The 22,365-nt window shown below is 34.5% G+C and overlaps 1 long non-coding RNA gene across 1 annotated transcript in view; it reads right to left on the reverse strand.

Annotated features, from left to right (window-relative positions):
• LOC110350769 (uncharacterized) overlaps nucleotides 1-20,654 on the reverse strand; it is a 32,558-nt gene extending 11,904 nt beyond the window's left edge. The window contains exons 1-2 of the long non-coding RNA XR_002397624.2: nucleotides 20,579-20,654; nucleotides 19,993-20,050 (exon numbers count right to left, since the gene is read on the reverse strand). This is a non-coding gene — a long non-coding RNA (uncharacterized LOC110350769). The remainder of the gene's footprint in view (nucleotides 1-19,992; nucleotides 20,051-20,578) is intronic.
• Nucleotides 20,655-22,365: the final 1,711 nt, after the last annotated feature.

Genomic DNA, 22,365 nt, shown 5'->3' on the forward strand with positions numbered 1-22,365 from the left:
GTGACAGGAAAACAAAATGTAAAAGACTTTTCTAAATTAAGTACAAGGGAGTAGCTAAAATCAGTAAGCTTTTTTTGTAGTGACATTTTCTTATTTGTTCTATTAAAGACTTAAATGAGACAGTATCTGTTATGTTCATATAAAAATACTGTAAAGTTAGTGACTAATTTGGTGAATTCGACTTATAAATATAATAATGTAAATTGAAGAAGTATATAGTCAGTAAAATTACTTTTTGGAGAAATGAGGCAGAAAGTGATCAAATATCAAATATTGATCAACAAAGTATTGGAGTTTATAAATAACAGAAAGGTGAAAACCTTGTTCTCAGCATGGATCAGTTAAGTCCTTCCTTGGCAGAAAGTCTTCTGAAAATAATATATCAAAAAGAACTCTAATGAGAAGGAAGGAAACTCAACAAAAAGAAATTTTTCAAGAGGCAGAATGTGTTCATTTCACTAGGTGTTCAATTGTAGGTGATTTACTGGAAGTGTGAAAAACTTGGAAAGCACACAGCAAAGAGGAATAAAAAGAAACAGGAAATGGGTAAATAGGAAAAGGAAATTTTACTTGGAAATAGACATAATAGTTCTAAGTAAATGGAATTAAATGACTAGAAACTCTAGGAAAGATCAATATGATCTTAAATGTGGCACAGACAACTATGGAATTACTTTTCTTAAAACAGAGAGTCTGTTTTAAGTTTTGGCTTAGATGAGTCAGACTTGATTAAGTTTTCTGTCTGGTTTTATTCAACAGTTGCCAGAGTTAGAAGGTAGAGTTGGATATTGGGTCTGTCTTTTTCAAGTACCCTCGTTAGCAAATTCTGTTTAAAAGGTAAAAGAACAAGCTATAAGCAGAAAGCAGTGAACAATTACAGCAGTGAGAGCTCTCTCTTATTTATTAAAAATCGATATTGAACTTGGAATTGCAGGAATTAAATAGAGCTTTGAGTATAATGTGGTGGGTAAGAAAGATACCATCCCTGTGAAATAGAACTGGATCAATCAGAAATTCTCACAGGAAAACATTCATCCCATGGGGTTAGTACTAACATTCTGAGATAGTTCTTGAGGACTTTTGAGACACTAAGACACTTTTTGGAATGATTATATTATAATAATGTCTCAATTATAGAACATGCTATTGAATTTTCTTTCTCTTGCTATTTTCACTTTAATGGATTGCGCCCAGCATGCTTAAAAGAAAAGTGTTTTTCCCCTGGAGGTTTGGATAGGAGTTTAAACCAAAGAAGAGTGTGATAAGAGTTTTAGAAAATAACATGCACTGCTTGAATTGCAGTCATCCCTGGTTAAAAAGGTATAATCACATATCAGAAAAAGTTTAGGAAGTATCATTGAAACTTTTGGATATTAAATTTCTTAAACTATACTGTACTAAATTATAGAAATTCAATTCAGAGTTTTGCTTCTTAATACATTGGTTTGTGAAAATAATCTTTTCAATTACAGAAACCAAATGATAATAGGAGTGTAGTAGAGTGTTGATGATGATGATGATGATGAATGACATTTATTGAGCTCTTGATCAATTTATTTAATTTTCATAGAAGCTCCTTGACTCATTTATGAACATTTTGATGTTTTAAAAATAATAAGAACTGAAAAGAGATCTATTAAGTGAACTGCCAATGCTCTTGCCACTATTAAATATTGAGACTGGGGTTTCAGCTCACCAGTTGGACTACAGATTCACTAAGCTTTTTCAGTCTTACACAGAAAACACATAAACATACATTATTGAATGACTTTTAAAAAGGTGCTACAATTAATACTTTGGAATTCTTTTGATCAAGGGTTTTGGTACTAGCCCATGGACTGTGACACACAATGAGAATAAAACCTGTGGTATTTCCCACTAATATTCTGTAATAAAAAATGCTTTCTGTAGATGTGATTTACTGCAGATCACTTTATAAAAGTACCTTTAAAATGGTCTATAAAGATCCTAAATTAGTAATATGTTATGTATCAATGCTTTTTATTTACAAGTTTATTATGTGGATGACTTACCTGAAAGTACATACTTGATTTATAAACACAATGATAAATTAAACTATTTTACAAGTGAAGTGATTTTACTTTTGAGTTTCAGAAGATCCTTATCTTGTAATTTTTTTCTTTTACCAGAATGAGTTCATGAAACATTGCACCTTTTAAAACTCCATGACTTGATAAATGCAATACTCACCAGTTAATATTTATTTTTAGAACACCTGTCTTTTTCATGCTGTAAAATGCTTATTATGAAAAGTCAATATGTGTCTGATTCAGCCATAAAATTACTAAATCCATTTCTCAGATGTCAAGAGAAATTGTTAATGAAAACCATGTAGAAGGAAACACAACAGATAGAAAATCATTTCCATAGAAATGAGGAAAAAGAGATTAAGATGGTGGTTGATGAGCAGAGAGAATAGCAGTATTCTCTCTGTTGTTTAATTTTTAAAAAGTTTATTTATGTGACATACACATTTGAAAGCTAATTTTATTTTATTTTTTAAAATTAATTTTATTGATATATTTTAGTTGTACAATATAATGACATTCATCATTGGAAATTCGTACCTTTACATAATATAACTTGGTTCTTATTTTTTCCCCATTCTCCTGCCCTCCCTTCAACCCCTCCATCCCTCCCCGTTTACAAAGACTTTGTTTCATTTTCTCACATTAATTCCATTCCCTTGTTGAAAGGTAATTTTATAATAATATGATGTAATATTTTAATTTGTTAAGATGATTTTGACTAGAAGAGATAAAGTTTTGCTAAAAATTCATTATAGTGAAAAAAGTAGTTAATTTGATATTCCGTAGTTTGAATTTGTTGTCAATATTTATCAAACCCATAATGTGGTAGCTTGTGATATTTTAAAATCTAGAGAGAAACTTAGAAATAAGTAGTAGTTTCTTTTTTATGTTTTACCTAAAGTGTATTATCATCTCAGACATGTGATTTAGGTTCCATCAATAAGAAGAAAATTTGGACTTGGAGTTGGGAAATAAGAGTAGGGAGCTGAGTGTGGGACATGTGATCTGCTGAGTGTGGGACATGTGGTCTTCTGAGTGTAGACATAGTGTTGGGGATGATGGGAGTGGAGAGTCTAAATTCCAAATGCTCCTGGGCGGAGGAGGCAGGCAAGCTCCCACACAGCAGCTCTGTGGATCGGCTGTATTGTCCCTGCATCAGAGAACTCCAGCCTGGTTCGCTGGTAGCTTGAGCCAAGTGATTTCATGTAGGAAATTTTTCTTCCTTATCAGCTAACTAGACTAGGTTTTGTGTTCTACAACAAAAAATGTTGTGTGATACAACAGTTAATTTTTTTCTAGTTTATCCAACAATATGATAGTCTTCTTGTGCAAGAACCTGTTTTAATTGTTTTCCCCCAAATCATTCTTTTTGTAGATATATAAATGTTCTTTAGAGCACTTATGAAACTTGTCTCTACTTTTGTAAAATGAACACAGTGCAGTTGTTACAGGTAGTTACAGGACGCATTGTCAGTGTTAGGAGTTTGTGGGAAGCCACAACATCCGCAGCAGCTTTAGCATTTTTCTAAGGGTCATATAGTTTATCTTTTCTTTTTTTGGTACCAGGGATTGAACTCAGGTCCTCCCGCTTGCTCAGCAGGTGACAAAATCACTGAGCTAAATCCCCGGCTTTAGTTTATCTTGATTAGAGTCTTTAGGCAGAAAACAGAGGCTTGAGATTTTCAAACAATTTCCAAAATAAGAATCTAGGAAATTTTAAAAGAAATTAATTTAAAAAGAAGTTAAAAGCAACTGTGCCTAGATTCTTTTTTGTATCTTTATCATTTATTTATCTGTATTATAAGAGTGCATTATTAAATATGTTATTACTTAGAATTTTTAAGGTTTTCTCTTTACTTAAGACCTTTAATCATTTCATGGGTCACTAGAAACTGAAAAACAGTATCAAGTAATGATTCAGATCACTGGGTCTCACAAATGATGCTGCCTCAACATACAGTATATTGGGAAATGAAATTTATAACTGTTATACCAATACAAATCAAGAATTCTCAATCAGCAGCACCATGCTTATAATGTCATTCCACAGACAATGGCCCCTCTCATTGGTAAAGGGATTCTTATAATCAGGTTTCTTTTTTAAAAATGAAATTTTTATTTTTATAGACACATGTTTCCCATTTGTTCTGCTTGATTCTTATAATACCCTATCTATCTTGCCTGATTACCTCTGCCTAAATTTATGAGCCCTTCTATTTTATAAGGAAAAATATTAACCCAAAGTAATTGTTTATTTACAGAGCTAACAACTGTCACAGCTGACTCTAAGGGCCTTTAGAGATTTTGTTTCATCTCATTTCCATGATTTAATCTTTATAAAGATACTTACAGTCTTTCTCTGTTTTATTGCTGCTGAGTCCTTTAAGAGGATATCTGAAAGAAAAACTCAGATCCAAGCTTCTCACATTTGCTCTTCTTGGTTCTAACTTGTTGAAAATCCAGGCTTTTGAATTAATTTTCCTTTGCCTCTCCAAGTCCCAATACCAGGAGAACAACTTTATAGTTTACCTAATGGAGTTATAATTTATTTCTAAGGCATAGATTAATTGGTTAGTATTAGTTTTTCTCATAACTTAACCTGCTGGCTGGTGATTATTATTCGAAATCCTTCTGAATGAGAGAAACTCATTCTCTCTCTATCCTTCGTTAGCCTTAAGTCCAATCTCTCCTAATTACTGAGAAAGCAGGATCTTTCTGCATGATTTTTCAGTTTCTTGTTCATTTTTTAAAGTAGAATGTTAAAATATTATTAATGCTTGAATATTACATGGTTTCTCTTGTTTGTGAAACACTGTACACACACAAATAAAGAGCAAAATAAAAAGATAAATAAATAGGGAGAATTTCAAATACTTCTCCAAATTACATATTCCATTGTTTAAAAAATATTTCTATATATATATATATATATATATACTGATTTGTTTCATTTATGCTACTAGTTTATCTTAGCTCATTGAAAATAAAGTTTGTGTTATTGTCTATTTGATTTTTTGGTAAGAATCTTTTTGGTTTATGTCTTGTATTCTCAATAACTACTTTGAAGATAATAATACACAGTGGAATAACTATTATTGTTGTCTCATTATTTGGTTATGGTTTTTTTCATAAAAACAAAACAAAACAAAAGAATATGATTGTGATGATTGTTCATGAAATTTACACTAGGTACGGAGGTGTACTATGCCAATGAGGAAAGACTTAAAGTGAAAAACATGATTATACATCCTGGTGGAATCAAAGGATTAATGGAAACCTTGTTAGTAATAATGATAACCACACTGGCATTTATTGAACACTTACTATATTCTGGGACTTAACGTTATGTGCTTTAAATGAATTATCCCTTATAGCTTCACTGTAACCATATGAAGTAGACACCACACTAAAATCCTCATTTTGCAAATAAGGAAATTGGACGTGCAGTTGAATTAAGAGTAATGGTAATACTGGCTCTCTCTACTTCACTGGATCAATCACATTGAAAGTTTTTTTATGTATTTGAAACCTCTTATCTGCTATATAGATATATGATTACTTACTACTCCATGAGCAGGGCACTTGAACACCCACAGTACTGAATCTAATTAAGTGGTTAAAGACATAATGGGGAGAAGTCTTCAATATTCTCAAACATAGGGCTGAAAATATTCTGTGGGTTTAGGCGTATGTTTTTAATTCATATGCACAGTAATCTGATCCTTGGACACAGTGTTAGTTGCTTTTCTCATTGCTGAGACAAAATACCTGACACCGAAAGTTAAAGGAGGAAAAGTTTATTTGGCTTATAGTTTGTAGAGGTTCAGTTCATAGTTGGCTGGCTCCAACGCATGGCAGAGGAGCATCACAGAGGAGAAACAGTCCATGCCAAGCAGGCAGATGAGAGCAAGCAAGTGACCTTACCAGCTTTTTTCTGTGCCTTTTATATTCTACCTAGGCTACTGTGATTAGGGTGGTGCCAAACCAATCAGGGGACTGATTCAGTCATCACACATCCTTAATACCAGCATCATACACTCCAGATCCAGCCACCTCTGAAAAAGCCCCACCTATGACTGCATGAGGCTTAGGAGTGGCAACTAGACACAAACCATAGCAAAAACATTTAAGGAAGCACAGTATGTGAATATAGGAAAACTATTAAGATATGATGTCTTAATTTCTAGTAGTACCTTTTTCTTCAAAAGATAATAGATTTCTGTATCCTATTTTATGGACTCTGATGCATAAACTAGCTTTCATCTAAAATTTCCCTAGTTTATGTTAATTTGAGAAATAAGCAGGCATGATCTGTTTCCATATAAATGTCAAATGGTGGAATACATATTTATCAGTGGGTATGGAATGTCTAATATAATTATCAAATTGAAGTAAGCATTCTTTCTAGATAAGGCCATGACAAGAGACAAACTCATCAAATGAGCTCGTGAAATTATATTATGAACTGATAATGAGCTGCTCTACCTGAGCTGTCCTTTGTAACTGTTTAAAATCTGCTCAATTTATAAAAAAAGGCTCAGTGCCCCACATGCAATGAACCTTGCTGATAACTCATTGCCAGAGCAAAAATAATTTAAGTGAAACCTCTTGGAGTCAAAGTCCTAGGACTGCTGGTATCCTAATTGTCACTGAAGAGGAGAGAATGATCAGAGCTGCAGTGTCTTGGTAGTTATTTTCTCCCATCTTTCCTTTTTTGAATTAGTAGACATTGTATAGCAACTAGTTTAGGTAACTTCTCTAAATTATCCATGCAATTGGTAGATTTAAAAACGAGTCTTTAAAATAACTAGATATGGCAGCTACTCTAACCTCTATACATGAGTATTTAAAAGATGATGCTGGGGAAGAGAGAAGACCTTTATTCTGTGATCATGTCTGCCACATTAAATCAGGACAGAAAAGCAGAAAGCATCACTGGATGTGACTAATACATTCCCATGGTAATGAAGGGCAATCAATTATACTTTATTCTTTCCTGCTCTTTCCAATAGATGCTGTCACTTTTAATTGATGTAAGTGATGGAGGCTTTCTGAACTCTGCTGGGGAGTTAGTTCCAGGCTAATGTTTTTTCTCAACCTTGTTTCATCCCAATTGTGCTTAGGAAAGACAGCAATGACTTGATCTTTATTTATGTTACTTCAGGTGAAATAATTTTCATTCATTTTCTCTTATCATAGACATTACTATTCAGAAATTCTATGGTTTTTTTTTCTTATTTCTCTCACATGTTACTACTGAGTTATGTCTGGTAGTCTGGTACCCCACTTGATATATCCCCCTTTAATTTACGAAAAGGAGCATTTGATTTTACTACCCAGAAACTTTAGTTCTTATTTTTAAGATCAAAGAAAAGGAAAGTTTTCCTTGAGGCTATGCTAGAATGCACAGGATTCTTTGCAAAGGCATTTTTTGGTCATGGAATATATGTCTTGGGGCATCCTCTGTGCTCCCTGATAATCCACTTGAGTCCTTTCTAGGCCATATTTTGGGGCCAGAGGAGCCTGACCCACACTTCGTTTCTACCTCTGGCCAGTTTACTCATATCAATTTTTGTTATTTCTCATCTACTTTAGCTTTCTCAATACTACCTTCATTTTTATTCTGACCTTTTCTTATTTCTGATTTCTACTCAGTCTACCTTCTAATCGGCATGTCAGAATCATAATTCAGCCTTTCTCAAAGTCTTTGCTGAAATCTTCACTATAAAATTCGTTGGATACTACTAGTGGCTCCTAATTTGGATTTTTTCACACATAAAGATCAATAAATCTTTAATTGGATTTCAGTAAAAAATAATTATGCTAAAAGATTTATTCAGTTTTAATGTTATGGCTAGATTTGTTTAACTCAAATAGGGGATTGTGATACTATGATTTATAATAATAAATATACATGTTGTCTTAGTTTCTGTTTCTTTTTGTAGAAGTCCTAAAGCCTTTAGAATTTCCAAAATGATGGGTGTCTAATGAGGTTACTGGTGGTTAGAGATCCCGGACACCCTCAGAATAGGGGCTGTTTGCCAGATTTCCAACAAAGTGGTCAGCACTTTGGAGCTTTCAGCCCCATTACCTGACCTCAGATTGGGTGGGGAAGAGATGCTGAATACTAACAGCCAATGATTTATAAATCACATATATGTAGTGAACCTACATAAAATGCAGAAAGTTATATCTTGTATATATGTACAAAGAAATAGGATTTGGAGAGCTTGTGGATTGCTCAACATGTGGAGGCACCTAAACAGTGGCACAGCAGGAGTGGTCGTGGCATCTCCATATCCCTTCCCACATTCCCTGCCCTATGTGCTCCTTCATGTGGCTGTTCATTTACAGTCTTTAAATATTTCATGAAATAAATCAGCAATAGTGAGTCAAGTGTTCCCCTCAGTTCTGTGCATTGCTCTAGCAAATTAATTTAATCTAAGAAAGGGATTGTGGGAAACTCAGTTTATGACCCTTTAGTAAGAAGTAAGCGGCATCTTAAATGGGGGACTATCTTGCCTGGCTGAGAACTTATTCTATGGGATCTGTTGTAACTGCAGGTAGATAGCATCAATTAAACTGTAAGGCAGCCAGTTGGTATTTGCTGAAGAAATGCTTGGTTTGGGAAGGACAAATCCCCACATATTTTAGCCATCAGAAATATTCTATGCAATGGTGTCTCTGTAGTAAGATGAAAGTTTTTTTCCCAGTTTTACTTTTTATTAGTACATCTTACCATACATAATGATTACATTCATTATGGGGAGTTTGAACATACATATAGCACGTCATACTTTTTTTACCCCCTTCCTCTTCCTCCCTCTCCCTTCCATCCATGTCTTGGTCCCCTTCCTATTACACAGAAATTAAATAGTATCACTTTAAATTTATATTCATTCAAAACATCAAAATGTAATCTCAAAATAGATTTAAGAGATGTTAATTTTGGATCAAATGAGATCAACCTGGATTTGGTGGATCCTAAATTTGCTTCAGGTTTTCTAATAAACAGAAACAGAAACATAGACACTGACAGAGATAAGACACCTATGTGAAGTTGGAGGTTTGGAAGCTGCAGGTTTGCTCTCACATGCCAGGGAATACCCAAGATTCTTCACTGAAGACATGAGAAGAAGCATGGTCCTATTAATGCTTCACTTTTGAACTTCCTCATGTGCGATAGGTTAGTTCTCTACCACCAAGCTACATCTTCCAGCCCTGTGATGAGTTATTTTATTTGTCAACCTGACTGGGCTATCAGATGCTCAGATATTTGCTCAAAAATTATTCTAGGTGTTTCTGTGAGGACGTGCTATCATTTGGTTATGAGTTGTCCTCCAAAAGCTTACTGGATTGGACACCTAGTCCCCAGTGTAATGGTATTTAAAGGTTGTGGAATCTTAAAAGATGAGTCTTAGTGGAAGGTGATTACAAAATTGTGGCACCACCAACAGAAAGGATTAATGTCCATCTCACAGGAACGAATTAGGTCTTGTGAAACTAGCCTCATTATTGTGACAGTAGATCATTACAAAGCAAGTTTGTGTTTTCTCAGTTTGCCTTCTTGCTTCCCCTCTCTCCACATGATCTCTCTTGCATGAGCTGTGACTCTCACATCCCCACCATGTGATGAGAGGTCCTCAGAATCCAGAGCTGGTATCTGGTTCTCATAATAATCTGGTGTGTATCTGGAGGAAAACAGCCTAACACAGTAAAGCAATGCTTTTGCAAGCTTGGTCTCAGTTTAAAGATTAGGAAACTCGATGTTTCTTCAGAGAAGATACAATATAAGCCTATCTTCATATAACCAGTGGGTTGTGGAGGTGAAATCACGCAGGTCTGAACCCTTCCAAGGCCCATGCTGTATCCACCTCTTGGCAGTTGGCTTCACAACTACTGAACTAGGATCAGGAGAACCTGAAACCAGTACTAAATTATCTCCCACACATATTAGCTCACAAAATGTTCCCTCACAGTGATGGGTGATCTTTGAGAAGCTGCACATCCTCCCATTTTTATAGCATGCAGCCTGTTTCTCATTCTTGTTCTACACTGCCTATGTTTTTTGCTAGTGTATTTTAATTCAAGAATGAAAGAAGAAACCAACTTATTGTTCATTATGCTTAGGAATTGATATTATTTATTATTCTTAAATTTTAAAACATAATTTCCATTGACTCAATAGTACCAAGTTATTAAAAAATTTCATTACTCAATCTGAACAATTGTGGTAGAACTTATTAATAAAATCTTTTATGAAAATAATCAAGATCATTTCATGTTCAACTGATTATTATGATGTACAGTATACTCTCTTTATTTCTCTTCCTTTGTTCTTAAAATTCCAAATTTTTCAGTCTTGCATGATTGATGCACTTCTGTTTTATTTTTTGTTTTAGTTAATACAACATGTATTTTTTCCCTGAGATGGAAATATTGCTACTTTTCTCCTGTTCTCTCATTCTAACTTAGCATCTTTTTAAAAAGTTGCTCATGTCCTTACCTCATTGTCTATGATTCCATTTTATTTTCTAGTGATAATAAAGTTTAAAATCTAATAACAATTTTATACACTTCCCCCTTCACATATGAAATATCATCAATCTGTTTAACACAGGAAAAAGCAAGATTAATACATGAAAAGGCAGTGATTTGAACTATAGATATGAATTCTGCCTTAATCTTGCACGTATCAGTAAGTCCCCTTTTCAATGTTTATTTAATCTATTTTTAACTGGCTTCTAGAGGAGCTATTTAAGCAGCTATTGGCAAGGTTTTAGTGTGTACTGGCTTTAATTTGTTTTTATAAAGGTGGACTCCAATTCTGCTTAAAAGGATCAAGACTGTCTTCAAACTAAGAATTCCCCTCTTTAGAAGCCATATGTGTGTGTATATATATCTATCTCCTTTTCATCTTTAAAAGTAAAAATGAGCCCCAAAGCCACCTTAAATGTCTCTTTTTGCTAGTATAAACTCACTCTGAGAACTATTCCAGCCTATGAAGCTCTTATTCGCTTCAATTACTGGGCCCCATCCTTTTGGGGGGGAAGTATACTTTCTTGCTGTGCCCTGATCCCACTCTTGGAAATATTCTGTCAGGTCACCTGTTTTTTAAATTCGCTCTTTCATCCTTGTATGAGCTAGCAATGTATGACAAAGGAAAATTGTTCAATAGTTTTGCTTCCTAATATTAACACCTTATTTTTCAAAGAGGTTTCTTACAGACACTTCCATTTCTTATCTGATCTGAAGGATGGAGTATCTCACAGAGCAGCCCTTAAGCACTTGTCAATTAAGTCTGGGCTCTCTCCTATAATGTTTTGGATTTCCTTTTGAAGAAGGATTTCTGTGGCTCAGATCTATTAAATTGCACTCTTTATATTGTCATTTATGCCACAAGCAGTTTGTGACCTCTGGATACATTTTTGAGGTGAATTTTCATAGCATATATGACTTCAATTTTGAATTGTCAGGTTTTTTTTTCCCATGCAAGAAAGAGGGCAGAAAGGGTATTCCATTTTCTAAGAAGAAAGCTGATTATATAACATATAATGGTTTTACAACCACTCAAATTTTATGGAAAATAGAGAAGAACTCATGTAACATTTTTGCAAAAGGCTGCAGAATAGAAAAAGACTATGCAGAAAGAATCATTGAACATAGCACTTACTTCCTAAAATTGTTCTGAACTGCTAAGCCACAAAAAATGCTATGAAATTTATGTATAAGATATTGTGAAAAAGTACTCACTTTCTGTTAGCTGGATGTGGTAATAATAAAGATTCAAAATTTAAAATTCAATAATGATATTATACTCTTCCCCCTTCTTATATGAAAGCAAACTGTTTTAACACAAGGAAAAACAAAATTAATAAATGAAAAGGTAATAAAGTGAAGATTTCTATTTCTGGAAAGATAGAATTGTGTATACTTATTCTTTCTTCTAAATATAACTAAAAATCATTTTGCTGGGCTTCCTGGGGTTGTGATCCTCATTGTCTTTTCCTAGGATATTGTCTAAAACTTTTTGGAGTGCTGGTTTGGTATTCATGAAGTTCCTAAGGTGCTCTTTGTCATGAAAGTATCTTATTTCTCCATCAATTTTGAAAGACAGTTTTGCAGAGTACATCAATCTGGGTTGGAGGCTGTTTTCCTTTAGGGCTTGAAATACGTCACTGCAAGCTCTTCTTGCCTTGAGGTTTTGAGTTTAGAAGTCTGCTGTGATTCTGATGGGCTTTCCTTTGTATATGATTTGTTTCTAGAATTTTGTTCTTCTGTTAGGTTTCTAGAATCTTAACTATTATGTTTCTATGTGTAGATTTTTTTTGATCAAGCTAGTTGGAGTCCTATATGCATCACTTGTCTGTATGTCAAATTCTTTTTCCCTGCTTGGGAAGTTTTCTGCCATCATTTCTGTGAATAGATTTTTTATGTCATCTGCACTCTCTCCTGTTTCTTCATTGACTCTGATCAGTCTTATGTTGTTCTTCTTTGCATTGTCTAGCAGCTACTGGATTGATTTTTTCATGATCCCTTACAATTTTAAAGAAATTTTTCTTTTCCTGGTCACTAATTGCAATCTTATTTTCTATATCTGAAATTCTGTTCTCACTTTGGCTCATTCTGCTGCCTAGACTTTCAGTGGAGTTTTGAATCTCCTGGAAATGTTTGCATCCATTTTATGGATTCCATTTGTTTCCTATGTTGGGATTCCATCATGTTCCTCAGCTCCTCCATTTATTTTTAATCTGTGTCCTTTCTAGATTTATTAATCATGTCTTGCACTATGGGCACAATCTCTGCTGTTATCTGAGAAATTATTTCTGATTTCATTTTTTCCAGATCCTCTTTTGTTGCCAGTTCAGGAAGTCCAGGTGGTTGAGTATCAGATTGTTCCATCTCATTTCCCTTTAGGTTGCTTTAGGTAATCTGGAAGTCTGGTTTTGAGACTTGTTTACATGTCTTCTCATTTCAGCGGTTGGGGTGGGGTGGGGGAAGGGGTGTGTGCCACTGGCACCCATGTGGCTCACCTCTTAGGCACTGGGGGGCTCTGCTCCTCAGCACTTGGGGCGGTGGTACGGCAGCCTGGAAGCCTCCTCCTCAGCCCTTTTGATTTTTTATACACTTTATTTGTATTGATTTTTTTATCTATTATCAAAAATATCCTGAAATGTTATTTAAATTTTTGCCTCTAGAATATTGAGTGAATTATATCCATGCTGGTGTATTTATTAAAATATCTTAATTACATTTCTTTAATTATAATTTAATTATTATTTTAATTGAACTGATTGAATAAGTTTTTACATTTGGAAGATGAACTTGAAAATTTAAATTGTTATACATTGTGGTTTCTAGACTATATGGTTTTTGGCAAATGTAACTTTTATATACCAATGAGCATCTATTTGGATCAACAGATAGCATTTTAATAGTTTAAATTCTCTGAAGGGACATTTTGAATATCAGTATGTCCTCATGTAAGCTTAATAGATTCCTGTGGAGTATGTCAGTGGGACAAAATGTTTAAGAAACACAAATAAACTTTTAAAGTTGCCAGTGTTTTAATTTAACACAAGTTTCTTTGGTATTTCATAAACAGATTGTATTATTTATAATTAGCTTCTGTAGTCACGTATTTGGAGCTTTCTAAATTCCTCAGTATCCCTCTGGTTTGTTGAAAAGTTGAGTCACATTTGACAACACCAATCTGGCATTTAAATATGATAAATGTAGACACTACACTCCTTCACATAACATATACAAAGTGACATAAAGGAGACTGTCTACCTTGTGACTGTTGTTGCCACTGTCTATGGCTGTCATAGGTAAGAGGTTCCTGAACTTTCTACTACTTTGAGAGCATCTGAATTGTTCCAGTTAATTTTCATCCAAGAAAGGAAAAGATAAATTAATCTATTTTATATGTTCATTGTTCCTGGAAAATATAGTAGTCAATTTGTTTTAATTATGTTCAATGAATCTGTATAAAATGGGAATATACTCTAAATGTTGCTTTAACAAAAAGACATTCATGACTTAAGTCTAAGTAGTCTTTACCCAATGCTGCCTCAGTGTATTGCAACTGCTTGTTTAATTATAAGGCCATAAAATTGCTCTATAAAAAAAGTTGTTAAAGAGACCAAATGCATTTAACCTTTCTCTCCCTCTAATTACATGTTTTTCTCTGCTTATACAAAGCTTCAACCTTTTGTTGAAACAAGCTAAAAAATTTCCATTTCTTAATTTTAGTAAAATGATTAGAAAATATGTTCACTTTTTCTGTTTTATTTCAGTGCATTCCTGTTATTACTACCTTTTTCATTGAGTGACCATTGTACTTCTAAGAGTCACATTTATCACTAATATTTTCCATTTATGCATTGTTCTTAAGTGGTTTAAGAAGATGTGAAAATTTCATATTCTTAGCTTGCTTCTTGATAAGATATCTTTGTGTCAACAACTACTCAGCCATGGATCCACATCAAATTGCAAACGTGTCTAGCACATTAAGCAGTAAATTATTAACTGCATTCTGTTAAAATCTGTTTGATGAGTACAAATATACATATTTCCAAGTTCTCCAACTGTTTCAATGACTATAAGAAAACAGCAGGGAAGAAAATAAGAATAATTCAGGTGATAAAAGCAAAACTTGGTATCAAATTGCAGTTTGAATAAATAGTAATGTCGAAGAATGAGTGCTCCCATTCCACAGGCCATAAATTCAGTACTAATTTTTCACTTTTATTCAGGAAGTTCACAATTAAATAAACAGATAATTACAAAAAAGACAACCAAAGAATCTCAAAACTAAAGGGCAATTGATCTTTACATGTTTGTGATGATTAATCTTGATGTCAACTTGATTGGCTTGACATACACCTAGGAGATTAGTAAAGCACACTCTGGGTGTGCCGTGTGGGTCATGGGCACATGACCTTGGGAACTATATATGGTCCCTGGCCCCTTACTCTTGTTCTTCCCCTGAACTCTGCCTCTTGTCTGCCATGAGCTTAGTAGCTTTATTGATAGGTCACCCCCTTCTGCCATGATGTTTCTGCCTTGAAATCAGCTGATCATGAACTGAAACATCTGAAATTCTGAGCCAAAATAAAACTTTTCTCCTTTAAATTGTGTTTATTACCTAATTTTTTTCCCAACAGTGGACAGTAAACTGTTATGTATGGTAATATTTTAGTAAATGATATCCTACTTTGCCTGGGCCCTCCCAGTTTCAGCAATGACAGTTTAACCTCCTTGGAAATGCCTCAGATCTAGGCAAGCTGGGATAATTAGTATTTCTGAAATGAGGTAATTAAATTATTTAAAGCTTCCTACTTCATTGCAATTGAATAGATGTGATTGTTTAAAAATAAATAAGAATATTAAATGTATGTTAATTTAAAATATTTGATTTGGCAGCCATCAAATTTATTTCAAATAATTTTTAACAAATAACTTTTCAATGAAAAATCTTGTTTTTTGTACTTAACAATTAAATTTGAAGTTGTAACTAAAATGAGCTTTTGAAAAACACTATTGTAGTAAAACAACAACTGTCAATTAAAACTTGACTGTGTTCTAAACACTTTGTTAGACTAAAATGGTAAGACAAATAAAATGGAATCCTTTTCTGCTAGGAGTTTACAATGCCAAGTTTTCAAGTTTCTATGTAAACGACTTTGAAATTTTAATAATCAGAGAAAATAATTAACTGTATATTCATTTGTGTACTCAGAATATCCATAACTAGTTGTAATTAACAAGAATTGATTTTTTTCTCACATATAATTAGTGAGATGCTTACTTTTTTGGTCTTAATCTTAGAATGAGCTCCTTGGAAAAGTTTTTTTTTATTCGTACATTTTAGAAGAGTTTTATTTGGACCAATTAAATACTGATTCTCAAAAAGTAACAAATGCTTATACTTTTGTATGCAGGAGTCAAATCATCCCATTAAAGAGACTGAAAAATGAGAAATATTCAAATGCCTACAAAATAGCCTAAGAAAACAACAATTGCACTTACAAGATTAATGATTTTCCTAATCTTTTATAAGATATTTGGTGCATGGATGATACTCTGTCTTGCAAATAATGGTGCAAATATTTATTTAATTTTTAGACAAGTCCAAATAACTAATTTTTCAACTACTATTGACAAAAATTTCATACTGGCAATAAGAATATGTTGTAATGATAGAGATGATACATAGAGATGATACGTACAAATATAAATTGTGTTTTAGATTTCTCCACTTACAACCATCGTGATGCTTTGGCCATGCAGATTAGATCATGTCACTCCCCTATACACACATATCTCACACACACACACACACACACATACACACTCACACATATTCACAGTTTAATCTCTTTGTTGGATATTCATTGCTTTAAAGTTTAAAATCAAAATCTTACCATATCCTAAATTCCCTGTATGGCTGGGTACCAACTTCCGCAGGATTCTAGGTAGTCTCTTTTTACTTCAGCCATCCTGGCCTTCTTTTTTCATTATGCTTGTCCATTTTGTTCTCTCTTCCTACTACCTTCTCTTTTCTTGGTTAATAGTTACTTATTCCTCAATCTCATGATAAGCTTTACTTATGTGACCCCTCCCGAAGTTCAGGTCAGGTATCTTTGGTTATATTGTTTCTTAGATCCCTATTCTATTTCTTGATAACATTCATTTTAAGTTCTTCTTATGAATTCATTAGTGGGACTATTTGGTTAACATCTTTTCTGAATTAGTTTTAAGCTCCATAAGGTCAGGGGTCATGTCTGATTTTGTTCTGCATTGCATAACCCTAGTCTAGCTCTGTTCCTTCTTATTTGAATAAATAGTTACAATTCTGTCTTACATGCCAGCACTTGAGGCATAATAGATTAATCATTAAAGAATGTCAAGAAAGATGAAAATAACTTCAAAGTAACTTTAAAGTGAACATCAGGAGAGTGTTAAGGTTTTGGAGATTGACGTATCTTCTTATTGCCAGATATAATTTTGTTTATAAACTCAAGACTTTCCTTTTCTTTATTACAGTTAGATATTCACCACTCCAGTAAAATTTATGAACCATATATATATATATATATATATATATATATTTTTTTTTTTTTGGTACCGGGGATCGAATTTGGGTCCTTGTGCTTGCAAGGCAGGTGGCAGAACCACTGAGCTAAATCCCCAGCCCAATGAATCATAACTGAGGAAAATTCATTCCTTTAATTTACAAAATGTCTGAAGAGAAGGAAGGAACAAACGTTTTCAAGTCATTGGACAGTACTTAGAAGTGGAAGGAAAAGATTTATCGCAATGTGTATTAGTATAATTGCTACAAAGTGGCATTTGATAATCTGAGAGTGATTGATAATTAAAGAAAGTTTCTTGAAGATGGGTAAGTGATACTGAGTCAAGGTATCAGGTCATTCTCCTGGGCCAGTTAATATGCATCTCAGTTTTGTGCAGAGCTGGAGGGCACTGAGGAGTTAGGAAAGAAAGTAGTGAATAATCTATCCTTCATTTGTACAGAAACAAAGGAAATGAACTAGTTATAAAGATGGTTTTAACAATCGGATTGCTAGCTATGTGTGTGTATATCATAACCTGGTTAAATTAAAAATGCTAAATAAGGGCTGGGGATTTAGCTCAGTGGTTTCGCTGCCTGCTGTGCAAGTGCAAAGACCCAAGTTCAATCCCCGGTACCAAAAAAAAAAAAGATAAACAAAATTACTTGTGTTTTTAACTGGTAAAATATAACTCCAAATTACATCTAAACCTTAACAACTGATGAACATCAAATTAAAAATATATATTTCTTCATTACAAAGGTGATCAAATAATTTAGAATTCAGTATAATTGCTAGAATTCTACATAGTGCAATTTGACTTAAAACACAAATACAGTGGACCCTTGACTTATGAACTCAATTTGTTTGTGAGGGCTGGTTGTAACTCAAGTTGATCAATTGAAGGGTCAGGCTCCTCTACACACCCTTCAAAGTCTCTCTCCTACATACAGGCATATCTCAGTGTCCTTAGAAAGACATTGGCCTAGGATTTCTCAACCACACAGGAAAGGAAGTTGTAATGTTCCTTTCAGAACTCTTTAAGAGTTAAATCTGTATCTGAGATCATCTGGAAGCACAAGCGGCTTGTATTTTGGTGGTAACTCAAGACTTTGGTCATAAATTAGAACTAAAATTCTGGTCACAACCCAAGTTGTTCATATGTCAGCCCAGTAGTAACTCCAGGGTCCACTATAAATGAATAAAATAGAAAGATACTTATATGTCAGCTCTGTGCCCCAAAGATAAATGAATGTAATGTTGAATATGTGTGTGTGTGTGTGTGTATGTATGTATGTATGTATATATATATATATATATATATATATATATATGTTTTTTGTTTTTTTTTTTTTTTTTTTTTGGTACTGGGGATCAAACTTGGCACCTTGTGCTTGTGAGGCAGGTGTCGGCACCACTGAGCTAAATCCCCGGCCTGATATTGATGATATTTTTAATGACCACCCCACATGGAAATTAGTAGATTTCCATAGAATATCATTTCAATGTTAAATTATACTGCAAGTCAAACGTTATTTGGGGCTTATCTAGACTCTCTTGGGGACATTTTCAAACTCCTATAACTTTATAAGTCTATTGTGGGGATGTCAGGTAAATGTTTCATTTTCTTTTTATGGTTAATTCTATGAATATATTTGAAAGAGGCTTTTGGAAACTTTGGTTGGGATAGGTAAGCAGACAGGTATGATGTGTAGGCACAAAATAACTTTCATTCTCTTGAATATTTTTGTCATATTTTTATAATATTGTTCAGTTCCCTCAGGCCCTCACTTTTTGGTTCTCAGGATTGAACCTATGGCCTCTTGCTGGTAAGTAAGTCCCGTACTACTGATTTCATCCTCAGTTGAGCCCATTTAAAATGTGAAAGATACTTAATATGTATCAGCCTAGACTAGTCATGATATTACAATTATTAAGGCCAGGTAATGGGTATATGGGTACTTATGTTACCACTCTTAACTTTGTAGATGTTGAAAACTTTCTGTATCCTTTATTCTGTCTCATAGATTCACATTTACTAATAAAAATATACAAACATAAAAAGTAAAACACTTTTCTATACTAAAATTTTAAAGATATATTGGAGAGCTTATTAGCAAGTATTAGAGCACACATGTGTGTGTATGTGTGTGTGTACACAAGTGCCTGTGTGTGTAGGGGAGAGGGGAAACTAGGTAACTTCAGTTGTTTGATTTTTTGGCCCCTATACTTCTATACTTCAGTGATTCTGGATGATGGTAACAAAAGTAACTATTGCAACATGAAGTTTTGCTCCAGCAGGACACTTTGCTTAAAATTTCCCAGTCTCATTATTTCAAACTGTAGCTAATTATTTTGTAAGGAAAGTTTATTGCAGAACAATTCTCTGGCCATTTTTATCTCAAGTGCCTCTTAAGATTATCTCTATGCACTGCAACATCTACCAGGACACAGAAAAAATTTGATGTCTCGTGCAGTATTGTTTCTCTAGCAAATTTTATATTTTAATAGAGAAAACATTCACTAGAAGTCAAGAGATGTGGTTTTAATTAATTTTTAGGCAGAGATAACTGCAAGAAATATGTCACCATGTTTTATATCTCTCTTCAAATTCATGAGGTCTAACCTCCTTACTACCAGTCACATATCTCATATTGATATCTTATTAACCTCTTACCATTCCCCAAAAACCCCACATTTCAAGACTCCCTTAATCTGACTATCTCTCATATAAATTTGCCTCTTTGCTGAGAACACAAGCTTTAGAGTACAAGCCTTCAACCATCTTCCTTCCCTTTTTTTGCCAGTGTTGGTCAGCTTTCATGATGGGGACAAAATTGTAACTTAAAGGAAAAAATACTTACTTTGTCTCACAGTTTCAGAGGTTTCAGTACATGGCCACTGGTTCCCAGGAAGAAATATCTTGCAGAAGGGCATGACAAAGGAAAGCTGCTCAATTCATAACAGCCAGAAAACAGAGAACAGAAAAAAGCCAAACAAGGGGCCAGGGACCAGATAGAGTCACCATAATCATGTCCTTATGACTCACCCATGAACACCCATAAGTGTCCTTTACTAATCTCCTAGGAAGCATATCTTGAGCCAATGAAGTTGACAATCAAGATTAACTTTCACAGTAGTCACACCATTTCTCCCTCCTCCCTCCCTTCCTTCCTTCCCTCCTTCCTTCTTTCTTTTCTTCCTTCCTTCCATCCTTCCCTTTTTCCTTTCTTCTTTCCCTTCTTCCTTTTGCCCTTCCCTTCTTCACCATCTTCTAATTCTACTCCTTTTTTCCTCCCCCTCCTCCTCCTCCCTGTTTCTCTCACCCTCCCTCCCTCTGTCCCTCTGTCCCTCTGTCCCTCTTTCTTTTTGTTTCTCTGTGACTTTGCTCTTATTTTCAGAATCTTAAACAATTCATCCACTCAGCAATGTTCTGTAACAAGAACTTACATGCTGCTTTTGTTCACTGTGCTAATGCTTCACTGGGGCCTGTAGCTATTGCCTGTGCTCAGGTGACTGCTCGACTCTGCACATAGACATGTTAAACATTGAAGGAGTGTCTGTCTAAAACCTGGCAATGCAAGACTGATTAGTTTTAAATTTACATAACCTCTCATGGCCTGCCTCAAGACTGAAGATAGCAAGACAAAAGTAACTAATATATTTTCAAGAATTCAGGAACATCAGGTTTTAAAGGCAAGTCACCTCACAATGGAACCAAGACTGTATCTTAAGTATAAGCAGTGATCTCATGGTAGAAAGTGAGTTGCTTCCTCAAACCAAATGGTTTCCCTGGAGCCAGTAGAATATCACAGAATCACATCTGAGATAAAGACATAATGACCACCGTTTGACCAAGACTGCTTGACATGCAGACTTCTTGGTCTCTGCTTTTGTCCTTGTCCTATATAATCCCGAATCTCCTGGCAGTACCCTGAAATAAGGGCTTAGGATGCTCTTATCCTTGTTTTTTTCCACTGTGGCCATGTTGAGTACATTTCTTTCTTGGTTCACCACTGCTTGTTTCTCTTTAATTGGTTGCACACAGAAGTAATGGAATCTGGTCTTTTGAAGTCACCCCAGAATCAATCCTCTTCTGTTGCTCTCTGGTTAGAGTCCTAGTTTTTATTTTAGTCCCAATCATATCCATGTTTAGTCATATCCTTGTTTCCATAATCATTTCCTCTGTTTCTAAGGTGTCATTGATGACTCAATCATCTCTGATCCTTTAGCACTCAGTTCAGAGGTCTACGACAGTGGAGTCTGGTAAAGTGATTATTTTCATGTGCTTAATTGAATGTAGTCCTCCTTCTACTAAATTATGAGTTCCTCCAGGGAAGGAAACATGTCTTCTCTCATTTGTATCTGTAATTTCAGTGCACAGAACATAGGGTAACAGGCACTTACTAAATTTTAACTAGAATTGAAAGGTTTGTCACTTGAGTCTAAGGAGAAAGTGAAAACATAGTGCCTCCCCCCAGAATAAATCTTTTTGATTTTACTTCTACATTTTAAAGAACATTGATATCATAAATTATCCTTTATTTACATCTTCTGTGGAAAATAGATGTCTTTCTTGAGGGTGAACAGAAAGGGAAACAAAAAATAGTAAAGTGTGCAAGTTTGCTCTCATTAAATTAATAAATGGTAGTGGCAGATATAATAGTCATTTTGGACTCATACCATGCTGCTGGTCTTCTGGCTTGTATATGGGAGACATAGAACACAGATACCCTGATATAGACAAACACACACACACACACACACACACACACTTCACTCCTTGCCTTGCCATTCTGCATTCTTGCTTCTTCCTTTTGTTAACCCCTTTTAGAGCAAGACTAGTTTTGTATTGATATTTCTTTTGCTAAGGAGAAATGTGAAATGGAGATTGGATTTGATTTATTTATCTTCTTAAACTTGTTACTGTCTTAGTTACTTTTCCCTTGTTGCTGAGACAAAATACCTGACACCTAAAGTTAAAGGAGGAACATTTTATTTTGGCTCACAGTTTGTAGAGGTTTCAGTCCATATTTGGCTGGCTCCAAGGGAGGGTGGAAAGCCGGAGGGACATGGGAGAGGAGAAACAGACCATGGCAAAGCAGGGCAGGTAGAAGGCAACATGTAGCAATCAGTAAGCCACAAGTGACAGATAAAAACAGCAGTCTTTCTGTTCCTTATATCCTTATCCAGGCTACCCGGCCGGAGTGGGGTGGCACTCACACCCTTAATCCTAG

This window comes from Heterocephalus glaber, unplaced genomic scaffold (assembly GCF_053883595.1).
Source record: "Heterocephalus glaber isolate CG9 unplaced genomic scaffold, H.glaber_assembly_v1.0 deba00001461, whole genome shotgun sequence".
NCBI lineage: Eukaryota > Metazoa > Chordata > Mammalia > Rodentia > Bathyergidae > Heterocephalus > Heterocephalus glaber.